Genomic DNA, 17,277 nt, shown 5'->3' with positions numbered 1-17,277 from the left:
CTGCAATAATTACAGTTAGTGGCTTTCTAAATCCTTTTTTACGCCGTTGACCATGCTTGTTGTGGACTTCTTACCCCACAAATATTTGAATATCTTATTAGTTAATCTACCGTCTTGCGTTCGAAATAAATGTCCAAAAAACAACCCGTCTTCTTTTCTCATTAGGTTTGAAATATTTTCCATATTTTGATATATTACTTCGTAATTTCCGAGCTTGTGCTATGTTTGTGGTCCTAATATTTTCCTTGTGATTTACCTTTCTAGTACCTCTAATTTAGATAAATTATAGGTATTTGCCAGGCATTCTCTTGCGTATAGGCATTCTGTCTTGTTTGTTCTGAGCATAACCTTCCCTTCCTAAAACCACCCTGACATTCACCTAAATGACGCTCTAGTGCTGTTTATGTTCTTGGAAAATATTGTATACGCTACTGGCAGTAAAGAGATTCCTCTGTAGCTGTTTACCCTGTTCATTACGCCTTTTGTGAACTGGATGTATCAAGGTGGCTTTCCATTCCTCAGTGATTTTTTTCTGTAATTTCGATTGCTGGTTTGTCTTTGACGATTTTGTAGTTATAAGTATCTACTACATTTTCATCTAGGAATATTGTTTCTTGAACTGCTAAAATTTGAATTTTATTTTTCTGTAAAAGTATTTCTATTTTTTTTTTGTTTACTTGTGTTGAGTAGAAACTTTACATTTAAAGTGCCTAGAAAGAATTTCTTTTTGAATTTAGTTCCATAGCCTTGCATGACGCAGTGGTGGATTTCTCTCTCGTATTTCCACTTGGGGTAGTGCATTCAATTTGCGGACATTCCATACGGCAATTGAAATTGTATTACATAAAAAGTAAATAATTAGATTCCAATATCAGATCGGATTGTTAGTTCGAAATTTGATTTTTATTCGTGGTTCACTCCGCTAGGCTCTCGTTCTCTTCACCGTTGGGAATTAAATCAGACTTCGTCTTCCGTCTTAGAGACCGTTGGCTGGGTTTCGCATGTAACCTTAGACAGGGGCCCTCACAGAGTACCACCATCCGGAGCCAGACAGACCCAGGTTGTTTTTTAACGAGCTTGCTACTCCTCCCCCTCCTCCTTCCAGGTCGCTTGTTGGACGGGGTCCCGGGCTTTTATTTATTTTCGTCGTTGTATCTAACTGCTTTCTCGTCATATTTCGTGTCATATCTGTGCAAATTAGTACACAGAACCACCGAGGCACCTTTACGTACAGTCCATTAATAAGTTATGTATCAAATGGAAACTGCACTGTGCCAAGGGAACAAACACTAGCCATAGAATTCAGTACAAGAATTAAACAGAGAAAATACAGTGGCATTCCCCGTTATGCGTTATTTAAGTTAGAAATAATTTATTTGTGAATAATTTTGTTTGAATGATCTACTTCCTTGAATAATTATCCAGATGAAAATTTATTCGAATAATGCCCATCTCTGCTTACTATTACACCTTACGCTTTCTTTCACTTTCCGTCCATTGCAATTTATATTACCGATTGTAACGAGTCCTGATAGTTAATTTGCTCGATTTACTCACAACAACCTACAGTATAGATGGACTGAACTTTTTTTCAAAATTACAAACGAAGTTCACATTTATAGTCCGTTGTCAAGCTGCTCAACATAAATCTCTCTAATTTGTACCGTCCAAAATATGTCACAATGTCTGTGCGATTGTAGCAGCAAACTGAATGAGAGCTTTATGTCATCAGATATTCTTTCATACAAAATCACACTCCTTCAGTTACGACGATGACCTACGATAACATTAAATATTCGATTATCAGTTTCATACACAGTTTCTCCACAAAAACGTGGAAAATCGACAGCTAAAAAGAAATTCTAATTTTAAATACATTCGAACTCTCGACGGGCCCATCAGTGCCGCTATCGGGGCCCACGAGAAATACGGTCCCAACAACGAACTTGCGACACATACTTGTCGCTTTGTCCGCCATACTTTCCGAACGCTCGGCTCCGTGCAGGGTCCACAGGAAACCAATATGTCAATGAAAAAGTACCCATTAAAGTCTACATTTAAACGCGCAGTTAAGAATTATTGAACTCGTCTGAAATACACTGATGAGCCAAAACGTCATGACCACCTGCTTAATACCTTGTTTGTCCGTCTTTGGAACGAAAGTTATCACTGATTCTGCGTATCAGGGATCCGACAGCTCCTTGGTAGGTTTGTGGATGTATGTGGCATTAGATGTCTACGCACAGGTCATGTAATTCGCGTAAATAAAGGGCCGCTGATTTCCGCCCAATAGCGACCCAGATGGGTTCCGTAGGATATACGTCAGGCGAATTCGGTTGCCAAGACGTCAACGTGAGTTCACTATAATGGTCCTGGAACCACTGCAGCACGGTTCTGGCTCCGAGACACAGACAATTATACCGCTGAAAGATGACATCGCCGTCGGGGAAGACATCAAGCATGAAGGGATGCAGGTGGTTTGCAGCTGTCAGCGTGTCTTTGATTACAACCACAAATCTCATGCAAGCGCAGTAGAATGTCTCCCAAAGTATACTGTTGCTCCTACCAGACTGCATCCGTGACGCGCTGCACGTTTCGAGTCACCGTTCACGTCGATGATGGCGTTTGTGGACACGAGCAGCTATCTAGTGTAGCAAAAATGTGATTCACCCGAAGAGCTGATACGTTTCCATTGCTCGATGGTCGAATCCTAATGGTCCCGTGCCCACTGCAATCGTAATTGACGATATCGTTGGGTCAACATGTGAACATACAGGGTCTGTGTGCTGCGGAGCCCCCACGTTCAACAATGTACTATGAAAGTTGTGCTCAGAAACCCTTGCGCGTGCACTAGCATTGTGCTCTTTCGGGAGAGATGACACAGAGTACACAGGCCTCCGAACCCCACTTTCTGTGAAGAGTCGTAGACGTCCAACCATGTAGCGCCTAGTCCAACCATGTAGCGCCTGTCCTACATCTTTCCGTAAATGGTCACGATAGTAGCACGTGAACATTCGACCAACTTCGCCGTTTTCGAGATACTAGCCGGCCGGGGTGGCCGAGCGGTTCTAGGCGCTACAGTCTGGAACCGCGCGACCGCTATGGTCGCAGGTTCGAATCCTGCCTCGGGCATGGATGTGTGTTATGTCCTTAGGTTAGTTAGGTTCAAAATGGCTCTGAGCACTATGGGACTTAACATCTATGGTCATCAGTCCCCTAGAACTTAGAACTACTTAAACCTAACTAACCTAAGGACAGCACACAACACCCAGTCATCACGAGGCAGAGAAAATCCCTGACCCCGCCAGGTTAGTTAGGTTTAAGTAGTTCTATGTTCTAGGGGACTGCTGACCTCAGTGCTCAGAGCCATCTGAAACATTTCTTTTTCTTTTTTTTTTTTTTTTTCGTTCACAGACTCTGCGTAATAATAGTCTGCTCTTTGTCAAAGTCTGTTATCTCAATGTGTTTCTCCATTTGCAGCGCATATCTTTGCTAGGGTAATCCCTCATCTCTCTCTTCCCTGCTTACATACTTTCCTTACTGCGTCACGTGCCCACACCACCAGGAGGCGTCCAGTGTCGTGATGGGCGGTAGTCATAATGTTTTGGCTTACCAGTGTAGTTACTCGCTCCCCGCCGGAGACGAGTACTGGCACTGGTATGACATGCGTACGCGCCACGGCCTGTCTTTCTCTTGGGCCTTGGGTCGTTGATTTGTGACAAAGCTGTGTAGCGAGCGACGCGATATACCGAGTGAGGGAACTGCCAGCCACGTGCTTCGGCGTGCACGTGCATAGCTAGTGGCTTTAACGAACGCTGCTCACGCGGATTCGCCACGCTCTCGCTGGGGCAGACGCGTTTGCCAGTGCGAAAGATGATGGCTGGTGGTTTGAGCTCGCGCTGCTATACCATTACGAGCAGTAGGCATCAGCGGGGGAACAGCTGACATAAAGGACCGCTATTTCCTTGCAGCAACAGTATCATAACGTCCTCTACCTTCCAACGCGAAAATTTCGTGTTAGTCTAGGTCGAACTCTCCTCTTTTTCTGTTTATTACCGGTTGTGTTGTGAATTCCGGGCATATTTTGTCTGTAGCCCTGTGATGAGCGCCACAGTAAATGTTTTACGAGTAGTGTCTTTAGCACGGTCACATTCAGTACCCTTATGAGGTCCTCCACAAAGAAAACATTAGCGCAGTCAACGAAGACCAGAACAGGTCGATTTGGGCGAACAATCGTATAGTCGCAAATTTTTTCGCAGCGCTAGAAGCAAGTGTGCTGAACCATGTACTAAAAATTCTGACCAGCGGGATGTGAGCGTTCGCCATTTGAAGGTAACTTTTTTAAGCTATGCTTTAATAACGTGAAAAAGACGGCTTCTAGGGAAAATGTATCCCTGTACAAAAGTAAGCTACACCAAATTTCCTATACAAAATGTCCCGTTCATTCTTCTCTAGAACTAACGGTTACCGCGTTGCAGGGGATGGAAAAACTACAAAGTTTTCCACAAAACTGACGTCGCAGGCAGTGTACATGCATGTCTGTGGGGAGGGGGGGGGGGGGTTATTTTCCGCGAAGTGCATTAACATTACATGGAAAGCAGATATGGTTTACTAATGATACTAAAGCAAACCACGCATCTAGACAGAACCTACGTAAATCTCTGAACACTGCTCTACACTGCTACATGGAAATTAGTTTTTAGACACCGTGCATGGCATCTGTAGTGTTCGGGGAAAGGTTACTTCCTCCACAGCGAGCGCTGCCGGATTTTTAGTTCACAGACTGATATGCACTTTGGTGAAAATAGTCACGCGAAACCTCCTAATATCGTTTCGGAGCTCCTTTTGCCTTGCGTAGCTCAGCTACTCGACGTGTCATAGGCTAAACAAGTCATTGGAAGTGCCCTGCACAAATATTGAGCCAAGCTGCCGCTATAATTGTGAAAGTGTTGTCGGTACAGGATTTTGGCATGAACTGACCTCTCGATTATGTCCCCTAAATGTTCTATTAGCCTGCCGAAGTGGCCGTGCGGTTAAAGGCGCTGCAGTCTGGAACCGCAAGACCGCTACGGTCGCAGGTTCGAATCCTGCCTCGGGCATGGATGTTTGTGATGTCCTTAGGTTAGTTAGGTTTAACTAGTTCTAAGTTCTAGGGGACTAATGACCTCAGCAGTTGAGTCCCATAGTGCTCAGAGCCATTTGAACCATTTTTGTTCTATTAGATTCATGTCGGGCGATCTGGGTGGCCAAGTCATTCGCTCCAAGTCTTCAAACCAATCGCGGACAGCTTTGGCCTGGTGACATGCGGCATGTCATCGTCAACCATAAAAATTCCATCGCTATTTCGGAAAACGAGGTCCATAAAGGGCTTTAAATGGTCTCCAATTAGCCGAACATAACCATGTCCAGTTATTGATGGGTACAGTTTTACCAAAGAACTCAGTCCATTCCATGTAAACACAGCGCACACCATTATGGAGCCATCACCAGCTTGCCTAATGCCTTTTTGACAACTTGGGTCCATTGCGTCGTGGAGTCTGCGCCACAAAGAAACCCATCAGTTCTTACCAACTGAAATACGGATTCATCCGACCAGGCCACGGTTTTTCCAGTCGTCTAGGGCCCAACCGATATGGTCACGAGCCTAGGAGAGTCGCTGGAGGCGATGTCGTGCTGTTAGCAAAGGCACTTGCGTCGGCCGTCTGCTGCCATTGCCCATTAACGCCAAATTGCGCCGCACTGCCCTAACGGATACGTTCGTCGTACGTTCCTGATTGATTTCTGCGGTTATTTCACGCAGTGTCGCTTGTCTGGTAGCACTGCCAACTCCTCGCAAACACTGCTGCTTTCGGTCGTTAAGTGAAGGCTGTCCGCCACTGTGATGTCCATGGTGAGAGGTAATGTGTGAAATTCGGTATTCCCGGCACACTCTTGACTCTGTGGATCTTGAAATATTGAATTCCCTAACGATTTACGAAATGAAATGTCCCATGCGTTTAGGTCCAACTACCATCCCGCCTTCAGAGCCTGTTACTTTTCGTCATGCGGCTATAATTACATCGGAAACCTTTTCTTATGAATCACCTGAGTAAAAATGACAGCTCCGCCAATGCACTGCTGTTTTATACCTTCTGTATGCGATACTACGACGATCTGTAGATGTGTACATCGTTATCCGTGATCCTTGTCACCTCTGTGTACATCCTCAGTATTTCCTGTCCAGTTCTCTTATGTGTGTAGACAAAATAACTTCACTGAGCTGGTGTTTATGTAGTGAAGGATCTTCATTTATTTTAATGAGTGACCAATTATTTGCAGTTGTCTTCAGTGATCATGTTGTCAGTGATTATGTTGTGTTGGTGGGAAATGTATTGGACTGGTAAATGTAGCACATCTCTGCTGTCTATTGTTGGCAGAGTATTGTAAAGTCGCATAATTGTGTTTTAGTCACGAAATGAGTGACCAAAAAGTTACTGCACTTCACAAACCGTTAATTGTGTTACTGGTAGGCTGCTTAAAGTTTTTTCGCTCAAGAACTGCTGGTACCTGTAGAGAGAGCCACTTACCTCACATACACAGTATATCTTCCAAGATAAATGTGAATGTGTCTGATGGAATGGGACTGATCATTTTCAAGTCTAGAATACTAACCTGTTGTAATGAAATTCTGAAGACCTACGTCACCTGCTTCTGCTGTAGAGGAATACAAAATGGTTCAAATGGCTCTGAGCAGTATGGGACTTAACATCTGAGGTCATCAGTCCCCTAGAACTTAGAACTACTTCAACCTAACTAAACTAAGGACGTCACACACATCCATGCCCGAGGCAGGATTCGAACCTGCGACGCAGCGGTCGCGCGGTTCCAGACTGTAGCGCCTAGAACCGCTCGACCATCCTGGCCGGCAGAGGGATACAATTTAAGCCTCTGTGCCTTTTCAGATTTTGGCAGGGCTGAAGCTGGGGTGATGCCTTTGATAATTCTTACGCTGTGAAAAGTATTCTAATCATTGATAGTAGGGACAATGAAATCAACACTGTCGAATACATATTGGTGGCCTGTTATACTTGGAAAAGGCTCATAAGTGTGGTAGACAGTTGACAGCTCAAGGTGTTCAGCATTTTATTTAGTAGCTCACTTAACTGTAAATAAGTACTCACTTAATAAACTGAAAACAATTCCGCTATATAAACAGGAGCTCAATGAAGTTGTTTTGTCTACTCACGTAAGGGAACTGGATAGGAAATGCTGGGGAGGTAGAGTATGTCTGTAAACTGAAAAGTGAACTGTATTTGTGGTTAGAGAAGATGCCTTTCGAGGAAGAACACTACAGTTGCCGTGTAGGGTGACTTACGATTCAGTTACCCCTCTGGCAGTGTAGAACAGTGTGCAGGGATTTACGTAGAGTCTGTACATACGCAATACTTGCTTAGTGTTATTAGAAACCTGACTGTGCATTCCATATAGTGTTAACGCATTTTGTGCAAAATTAATACCCCCAGATGATGTTTGCGTACTGCGGCCCCAGTTATTCATAAGCCACTCTGTGGAGGGTCCGTATAACTTTCTAAAATACCATTTATTTGCTTTTTGTGACGTAGTAGGGTAGATAGTGGGGCAAATCCCCTGGTAAATACATGAGCACGATGTCGAGACCTTCCTTCCCTCGCACTTCTACCCTGCACATCTCCCACCGTCGTCCTACGCCCCCCCACACTGTTACACCCCGAAACAAAATTTATCCCTTAATACGGCTCTATTGCACTTTGATGAAATACAAACATTTAAGATTTGTTTTTAATGCACTCCATTTAAAGATAAAGATTAATTTTATACAGTAAAAACAATATGTTTAATAATCTGCGATTTTTAAACCCCCCTGCAACGCCGAAACTATTATTTCTAGAGAAAAATGAATAATACATTTTTTGTAGGAAGTTTAACGTAGTTTAATTTTGTACTGAGAAACATTTTCGTTAGTAGTCCCCGTTTTCGAGTTATTTGAGCAAAAGATAAAGTGACCTTTAAAACCTCCTAGCACTATGTCAAAATTCGCGACTGCAAGATTTCTGCCCCCCCCCCTTCCCCGCCCCCCCTCCTAACTGTCCTTCGTTGACTGGATTATGGATTATATGTAGGCTTGCTACTACACTGAATACTTCCGTGTCTAAATCTCAGACAGCTGAGGCATTGAAAGATGGATGATACGAAGGGCTTCACCTGGCATCTGATTCCATGAATAGAAATGAGGCCTGGTTTCTTTTTAGGGGGTCTTCACCTTTATTAAAAATACATTGATAGGTCTTCACTTTTATTAAAGTTACGCTGCACTAAATGACTTCCAAAATTTCTTCTTCAAAGTAATGTCCACGTCTTGGATGATACCTTGTCTCGTCATCATGAAAAATGAGACATAAGCCTCCATGTTGTTGTTCTGAAATATTGCACTCCGAAGTAAATCGTTTGCAAGTTCACCACACCAAGTTTCTGCACACAATTGCGCCCTGACGAAATTATGTTAATGCTACAGTTATGTATACCTTTGCACTCGCGGTGTGGTAGTTTACTCGATGAAAGTGGATGTAAACAACACACATTCTCACCCTTGCTTCCAATAAACACTTGAAAAGGACCAAAATCATATTCCGCGTACACATCTGTTTTCTGTACATTCTGAGTGCTGCCAAGTACCGGGTCGGTATGTGCTGCTGCAGCTTTCCTGTGAGCACTGACAAAATCATGAGAACGACATCCGCTCTGTATTTCTGCATGTACACTATATGATCAAAAGTATCCGGACACCTGGCTGAAAATGACTTAAAATTCGTGGCGCCTTCCATCGGTAATGCTGGAATTCAGTATGGTGTTGGCCCACCCTTAGCCTTGATGACAGCTTCCACTCTCGTAGGCATACGTTCAGTCAGGTGCTGGAAGGTTTTTTGGGGAATTTCAGCCCATTCTTCACAGGGTGCTGCACTGAGGAGAGGTATCAATGTCGGTCGGTGCTGTGCAGGCCAGTCCATTAAAGGGATGTTATTGTCATGTAACCACTCCGCCACAGGCCGTGCATTATGAACAGGAGATGCTCGATCGTGTTGAAAGATGCAGTCGCCATCCCCGAATTGCTCTTCAACAGTGGGAAGTAAGAAGGTGCTTAAGACATCAATGTAGGCCTGTGCTGCGATAGTGCCACGCAAAACAACAAGGCTTTCAAGCCCCCTCCATGAAAGACGCGACCACACCATAACACCACCGCCTCCGAATTTTTCTGTTGCACTACACACGCTTACAGATGACGTTCACCGGGCATCCGCCACACCCACACTCTGCTATCGGATCGCCACATTGTGTACCGTGATTCGTCACTCCACACGTTTTTCCACTGTTCAATCGTCCAATGTTTACGCTCCTTACACGAAACCAGGCGTCATTTGGCATTTACCGACGTGATGTGTAGCTTATGAGCAGCCGCTCGACCATGAAATGCAAGTTTTCTCACCCTGGCAGTAGGTGGCAGCACAATGCACCTAATATGAAGAACCTATATTTTTAGGGGTGTCCGGATACTTTCGATCACATAGTGTATGCGCTGATCCATTGCGGCTCCTTGTCACTGTCGTTTACCGATTGATTTCGAGAGTTGCTGTTCTCAGGTATTGTTATCTATGTTCATCACGTACTGGAATACTGTCGGCTCTGTTCGCAGTTTAAAGCGTCCACTATCAAAGCATTTAGTTCCGTCGTTGGTAATTGACTATTGTCACTCTTTAGTTTACTACCATTCGTTTTGTCACGATTACCACCGTCCAGGGCGGTCGTTAACTTTGTAGTGAGGAACATAGATTTTACTGCTTCATTACCCACAAAGTAAGCAGGAAACCTGAACTATTGGCCATTAGCGGAAGCCTGCTCTTCCACGTCCGAACTCGCCAAAGGCGCACAGCGAACTGTAATTATGTTTCCAACCAAATGAACTGTGAAAAAGTTCTCAATAGTCTGTCTTCATAGTTTTTGTAATTACAGAGAGATTCGTAACAACTTCGCGTTTTCAAGGGAAATACTGCTGCTAGTATTGTAGTTCTAAGAGAGACAAATTTAACGGCGTTTCACTCTTCAAAATATGGCTAGTAGTTTCGGATATGGGGTCTAAATAGCATTACCATAGTCGTCAAGCATGCCGCAATCGGCATCAGCGGCAACCTTCTCAATTCGATACCTGGCAAATGTTCAGGAATATAATTTTTGAGAAAATACTGGTCCGATATTACAATAAAATTAGAAATTCGTTACAATTATTGGAAAGAAGTGAATGAAGAAGTTAATGTGAAGTCATTAACACTCAGTGGCATGAGACAACAGAGAAAACTGTTCTGAAATAGGTGCAACTGCATTTCAGTGAATATTTCGTTCTTGACACGACTCGAGCCCTGATGTCCTGCTCATCGCGAGGATTCGCCTAAAAGAATGGTCTATTGTGCACTACTATAGTGTTAACTTATTTTGCTGTTGTTGCATCCGATCACTGCAACTACCTACGTTCTCATTCTGGCTATTGGGGGTTAGCGTCTCAAGGGAAACTAATTTCGAGGATTGAGTATTATAGGCATGCACAGAAACTTCATGCTTGTAATTAAATAATAGCGAAGTAGTTACATAGTAAGCCGAAACAAGCCTTGCAAAAGATTTCCCAGCTGTGCAGATTTCTCAAACGATTCGGCTTTCACGTCAGCGTCTCCACAAATAAGCGAAACATTATGTTCGATACCTTAATGATATCTTTACACGGATCCTATTATAGTCTGCATGTATACTCTATCAGCAACATCTCTGTGTGTGGCGAAAGTAGCACTATAATTTCCATCCTTCCATTTTCCATTTACGATGGCGCATGGGAAGAATCACGATCGATAAACCACCTCATGAATTCTACATTTTCTGTTCATTTTGCGAGACATACATAACAAATAGTAACACGTTGCATGACTCATGTTGGAACGTGTACTTTCGGAATTTAACAGTAAATCTATGGTACGCAACGCATCCCTTCCAACATCTGCCACTGGAGTTTTTGACCATCTCCATAATGCTCTTGCGCTTACTACGCGCGATCCACTGACGAAACGTGCCGCTCTTCATTGGATTTTGCTCTCTTATATGACTCTGAACGGGTAAGGATCCCAGACTAATGAACAGTACACAAGAATCGGCAGACCAAGTCTTTTGCAAACCACTTCTTTCGAAGATGAATTACATTTTCTTAAGATTTTTCCAATGAATCTCAGCGTGGCATTTCCTGTCCCCACAATTTTTTCTCTCTCTTTCCATTTTAGGTCCTTCTGAACGGTTACTCATAGGTGTAATGGTGATTGCACTTGCCCTTCAACCATTTATTTAATTGTTATCAAGTGAGAACCACTCAAATACGCAGACTAACCATAAAAACGAGAAACTGAATAATTATCTGGGAAATACCATATATTCGTATCATATTTGTCAAGAACCTCGCAACTTCCAAGGCACTCGGAGTGCCATGAATGATACCATTCACTGTCCAGGATGTTAGGCCCAGAAGAGATTGAAACATATGGTTTGTGGTTTGCTCTTGTCCACATTCAGAATATCTGTCATCAGTATTAAAGCCGCATTTCTTGATTTTGTCGTTGGATCTCCTCTTTCCGAATCTGTCTGTGTAGGGACTTCGGTACCATCCTGGTTTCACTGTGTCCAGGGGATAGCTGCACGGCTGCAGTTATCCACTTGTGGAATTGTTCACTCCTCCCACCTTTCCAGCTTCTCATTTTCTGGAGGCACTGTAGGTTGGTTAGACGATAGCAAAAAGCTGTTCCTGGATCTCAACCGGTGAAGAGGAGGGGGGGAGGGATATATCTGCGCAAAGGGTGGGAGCTATTGCGCTCCGTTTTAACACTCTCCTTATCAGTAGCCCCTTATCTATGAACAGAGGATGGTAGTCCTCCAGCTAGGAAAAAAGGTGTTTTCTGTTAGAGCACGTTAGATGTAACCTGTTAGTCTTTAATTTGATTGAGCACTGTATCCATCTGCTTGGTATACGATAACTTAACATGGAAGGCATTTCACCGTCTGCAACAACAGCTGTGCAGTCGTAATACGCACTATATGTTAAATGGTTCAAATGGCTCTGCTAAGGCTATGGGACTTGACATCTGAGGTTATCCGTCCCCTAGAACTTATAACTATTTAAACCTAGCTAACCTAAGGACATCACACACATCCATGCCCGAGGCAGGATTCGAACCTGCGACCGTAGCGGTCGCGCGGTTCCAGACTGAAGCGCCTAGAACCGTTCAGCCACTGCGGCCAGCGCGATATGTTATGCCTACAGAAGATTCGTAGAAGCTATGACATGCTTAGACCTAGAATGAGTGGTGTGCGACTGGGCATTGCAAGGCCTCTTCAAAAATATGGAAATGGGATTTCCTTTCTACAGAATTTACAGATCCCATCAACAAACTTCACTGAAGTAGCAGATACTGAAGTTCTGCTGTGAGTTTAACCGTCCACTTCGAGTATGGCGGCTGTTTACTTCCAATGAAAATTTTTTGATGCGAGTAAAAATAAACTTTATGGAAATGAAAATCACGCGGCTTAGGGGCGTCAGTGTGAAAATTCAAGAAGATTCCATCACCTCAAGTTATATTGATGTGGTGTGCTCGTAAAGGTACCGGTGACCAGTACGCCCACTGTCGTGTGTTACGCCGCCTACCGCCCCAGCCCCCACAACCCTTACACACCCTTTGTCCACCTGCGCCAAAATTTAGCCCTACATCGGAGATAATGACAAAGCTGGCGTCATACGGGACGAGCCAGCTAACTAAATCCGACAACTGCATCTGGAGAGCGCTGACAGCGCAAAATCACATTAACCAGCTCGTTCCGTGTGCCAACGTCACGGGACACAGCGGCGTCGGCACGCGGGACAAGATTAACGTGATTTTGCGCTCTCCAGCGCCCGCTGTCAGCTTTAGTTGGCTCGCAAATAATATAGTTCGTTCACGAAAATGGACGCGCGTAAAATTTCGGCATTAGCTCTATTAAAGCGCACATTTCCTCCCTTTTCGATGTACTAGTCATGTTGTTCTGTTTGTGGAGTCTGTAAATAAATATTTCAGTATCCGTGAACAAGTAATAAGATAAAAAGGGAAGGTACATGTCCAGTCAGTAAGGACATCAGCTTGCTTGTAAAAAGCTCACCAAACCGAGCAAACTCATTCCTGCAGGCCGAAGTGGCCGTGCGGTTCTAGGCGCTACAGTCTGGAGCCGAGCGACCGCTACGGTCGCAGGTTCGAATCCTGCCTCGGGCATGTATGTGTGTGATGTCCTTAGGTTAGTTAGGTTTAATTAGTTCTAAGTTCTAGGCGACTGATGACCTCAGAAGTTAAGTCGCATAGTGCTCAGAGCCATTTGAACAATTTTTTATTTTTTTTTTAGACTCATTCCTGTCAGAGAGCACACTTACACTTACTTAACATGGAATATTACAGAAACTGTTTCTATTAATTTCGTAAGAATGTTCCACAACATTTGAGAGAATGCGAGGGTGAACCAAAAAACTGGATACTGCAGGATGCGAACCCGCGAAAAGTACACCCTCAATTCAGTAACGTGGCGTGTCTACTGACCACGCTACGCTGAAGGTATGAAAGAGCGCCCTTGTCTTTCATGTTACCGTCTTATAACTGCTGTAATGGTCAAAATGTTATTAATTGACGTTTAATTATAACAAATCCTTAAACGAACTATAGGTTTTTCTTGAATCATCAATGTGCCGTTGGATTAAAGTGGCTTACTTCATAACACGCGAGCTATAGAGCGAAAATAACTAAATACTAAAATACTAAAATTCTTTAACAACCAGTATGAGGTTTCTCGTCATTTTATAACAACAGATCGTACCAATTACCCTTCATTCTCGAGACTTTCGATGTGCTGGTGGTTAGAAACAGCGTATAATCTTACGTTATAATGTATAACACCCACCTAACATGGGTTTCTGCGGTACAAGACAAATACAATTGGCGTCTCGTTCTCTGCTTGTCACGTAGGGTGCGTTCTTGCTTCCTGTTGGTTGTACTTAACGTGGCACTTTGACGAAATATCGCAGAACTTGATGTGTGTTTCACGTGACGAAATGGCTCCTCATCGTGAAATAGCAGGAAGTGACCGTCACAAAACTCGTTAAGTGGCACGTCAACGTTAGCTGACTTGACCTGCGCGACAACGGCTTAAGGAGGAAAATCTGCTCCCAGTTCCCATCATTTCCAATATACATCTAGTTGTTCGTGCATGTTGTGCTACATTACTCTTGCCTTCCAACCAAATCTTGGCGGTATGCAGGTTCGACTTCCAGTAGGATAGCTCACAAGGGCAGCACCGTATACGCCTATCACGACCGTTTTGATCTCAGGTTGTAAGACCATCGAGCGAGCGATCTGGTACCGTGGTGAAGACATGGACTAGCATTCGACACGAGCCGGTTCAGTTCCGAACGCGGTCGTCCAGAAACAATTTGCTTGATTTCCCGGAATCGATAGTAGTTTTGGAAGGGACACAACTGAATTCCTACCCCTGCCTTAACCAGTCTGAGATACGGATGGGAAAAATCGACCGGTTAAATCCCATACTGATATTTTAGTTGTGAATAACCGGGGTTTCTTGGTATTTGTCTGGTATTGTTTATAGCAGGTGTTTTATTATTTTTTTACTAGTAACGAAGTAAGTAACCGAAATATGAATTAGCCATAGGGGTAATGCTACACTTTTACGTTTTTAAATACTCCTTTTTAAAAAAGGAGCAATTTTTATTAGTAAAATTGTATTGGTTTGAAATATTGCGTTATTATAGAAAATGGGAAAAGCGATAGGTGCTGTTTCAACAACAATATCCACGGAAACGAGCAGCAAACACACAGCCTGAGAATTGGTACAGCATTGCTGAGACAATAATGTCTTTGTTGCCGTGTATCGTGGCTTAAGGTATGCGTGTACGTCCAGTGCGCAAAACTTGCCCTACCTGGTCTGTACGGTAGTTTCTTGCTGTCATCGCAGGACATCCGTTCGTATTGCAGCATGACACCAACCCTAGTGTGGAAATATTTTTACGAAGTGACGTAGCAATGAAGTACAATGCTTCATTTGCTGTAAATATTAAATATTTGTGTGCCATTTCTATGAATTAATAAAAGCGGAAAGAAATTATTGTAACAGTAATAAATTAAAGACATAACAATAATTCATTCTTAGTAACAATAAACGCACAAAGTAACTAATCTGCTGCCTGTATCTACGTGACATGCCTTTATCTTCTCGTAGCCCTTGAAAACGGACGAGTCAGCAAGAAAACCACAGTTCTTCAACCTCAGTTTTCACGCTTTAGCACTGACTATTCACAATGCCCAAATAGTGGCATCGTCCGTGATTACATAATATTTGAGCAGAGTTTCAAAAATTAGGATCAGTAGGAGAATGTTGGTGATATATTTTTTTTTTTTTTTTTTTTTTTTTTTTTTTTTTTTTTTTTTTGTAGCATTCAGCCACTTATCACTTTCTAGAAACTGCGAACGGTGAGCGGATTAAGTTTTCTTTTATTTGCCTATTTAATATATTTTATTTCTCTGTATCTTGAAGCTGAGAGAGTCAAAAATTCTTGAATATGGGTTCGATTTCTACATTTATAACGGGAAATAGTAGGAATAAAAAACCGAAAACAGGTTATTTTGAGCTGTTGTAATAGTCAGGTTAAGCGGGCGTGGAAAAAACTGATACAGCCGAAAAAAGTTGTTCAAGTAGTAACCACTATTCCTAATCTGAGACTGTCAAATTACATCGTTCTCGACGAGACGCTCGACCATAATTTTCGTATCATCCTTTGATGCATAGAAAATTTGTAGACCCGTTTAAGCGGCGCCTGACGTCCATCGCCTAGCTACACGAAAGTATACGAAGCTGGGATGGAGCACCCTAGACATGCATTCACCGTTCGCGAATATTTTGCATGAAACATTAGCTGCTTTTGAGGGCCTCTGTTTTGTCAGAGAAGGAGATTAAGGTTCATGTGTGTACCAGTTATGGATGAACGCTATGGACATGGAAGGGGCTCGTCAGCTCTTCAGCGAACTGACATCAGTGTACAAAGGTGAAACTTCAGTCTGACAGACGGGTGTCAGTTTGGCGAGATGAGAGCTGCAGCCGGCGAATTAACGCGCCGTCGGCTTGGCTGTAGCTCAGGTCGGGCAGTGCGCGCTCTCGTTCAAATCGATCAAATCCGGGTCCGTACTTTGGCATAGCCCGCCGCGTCGCCTGCTGCGTGTCCGTCGTCCACCTTTGTTTTACTTCCCGCGCTGCCATCGCCTGCGACTCGTAAACTTCGTTCCTTCTTATCTTTTTCGTTCCAGCCTCCTATGTATTGCGACCGTGGCAAATGATGTTGGATACATCAGCAAAGACCGTTGCCCGGAGTAAGCAGACGTAATCGCAACTAAAATTCATTTGATCGAAAAAATAATGAACTCCACGAATATGAACGGCAAGTTTTCGTCCGCGTCTGAGGCGATGTGCTACTGCGAACTGCATACATTTTGCAAGCTGTATTCTAAAGCTATGTATATACGTTCAATATTTCCATTTAGTCTTATTTCTAAATACAGAGTAACTAGAAGTTGACAGTGGACATATTTGAGACAATTTTCTTAAATATGAATTTTTGGTCAAATACATACAGTACAGCATAATACGTGGCGAGGAACTGGTAGGAAACCACCTTACAGACAAACATAAATAAATACATACATACATTCATATGTACATACTATAGCAAATGGTGAAAACTAATAGTCAGTGTAGAAAAGCAGCTTATCGCTATCGACTTACTGGACGTTAGTACAGGTATATAGAAACCGAGCCGCAAGTTTAACATGTGCAGGAAGCACACATTCACACACTCATTCATTCCAACTATCTCAGAATATCCAGTTCCCCGGAAACATGGTGCATTCCACTTTATGGTACACCATTTGCTGTATGTCCCAATGTCCACAGCGAGTTTTTTTTCCATGAACTTTGCAGTATAGAAACAACAGTTCTAAACGAGAATTACCTCAGAAGGAAGAAAAGAAATACGGCAAAATCATTGGTATACGCGACAATAATTTTACAAATTCGAACAAAGGAAAGAGGAAATGTTTCCATTCGGTGGAAAATTCTCATCCAGAACAGGCAAAATTTCTTCTATATCATTAGGGG

General features: G+C 43.2%; 1 protein-coding gene across 3 annotated transcripts in view; it reads left to right on the top strand.

Moving 5' to 3' along the window:
* Positions 1-17,277, top strand: part of LOC124721331 (syntaxin-binding protein 5) — a 1,049,372-nt gene that overhangs the window by 336,775 nt on the left and 695,320 nt on the right. The window lies entirely within an intron of this gene.

Source organism: Schistocerca piceifrons, chromosome X (genome assembly GCF_021461385.2).
Source record: "Schistocerca piceifrons isolate TAMUIC-IGC-003096 chromosome X, iqSchPice1.1, whole genome shotgun sequence".
Classification (NCBI taxonomy): Eukaryota; Metazoa; Arthropoda; class Insecta; order Orthoptera; family Acrididae; genus Schistocerca; species Schistocerca piceifrons.
The sequence above is the reverse complement of the archived record's forward strand: the minus strand, read 5'-3'. Positions and strand labels throughout refer to the sequence as shown.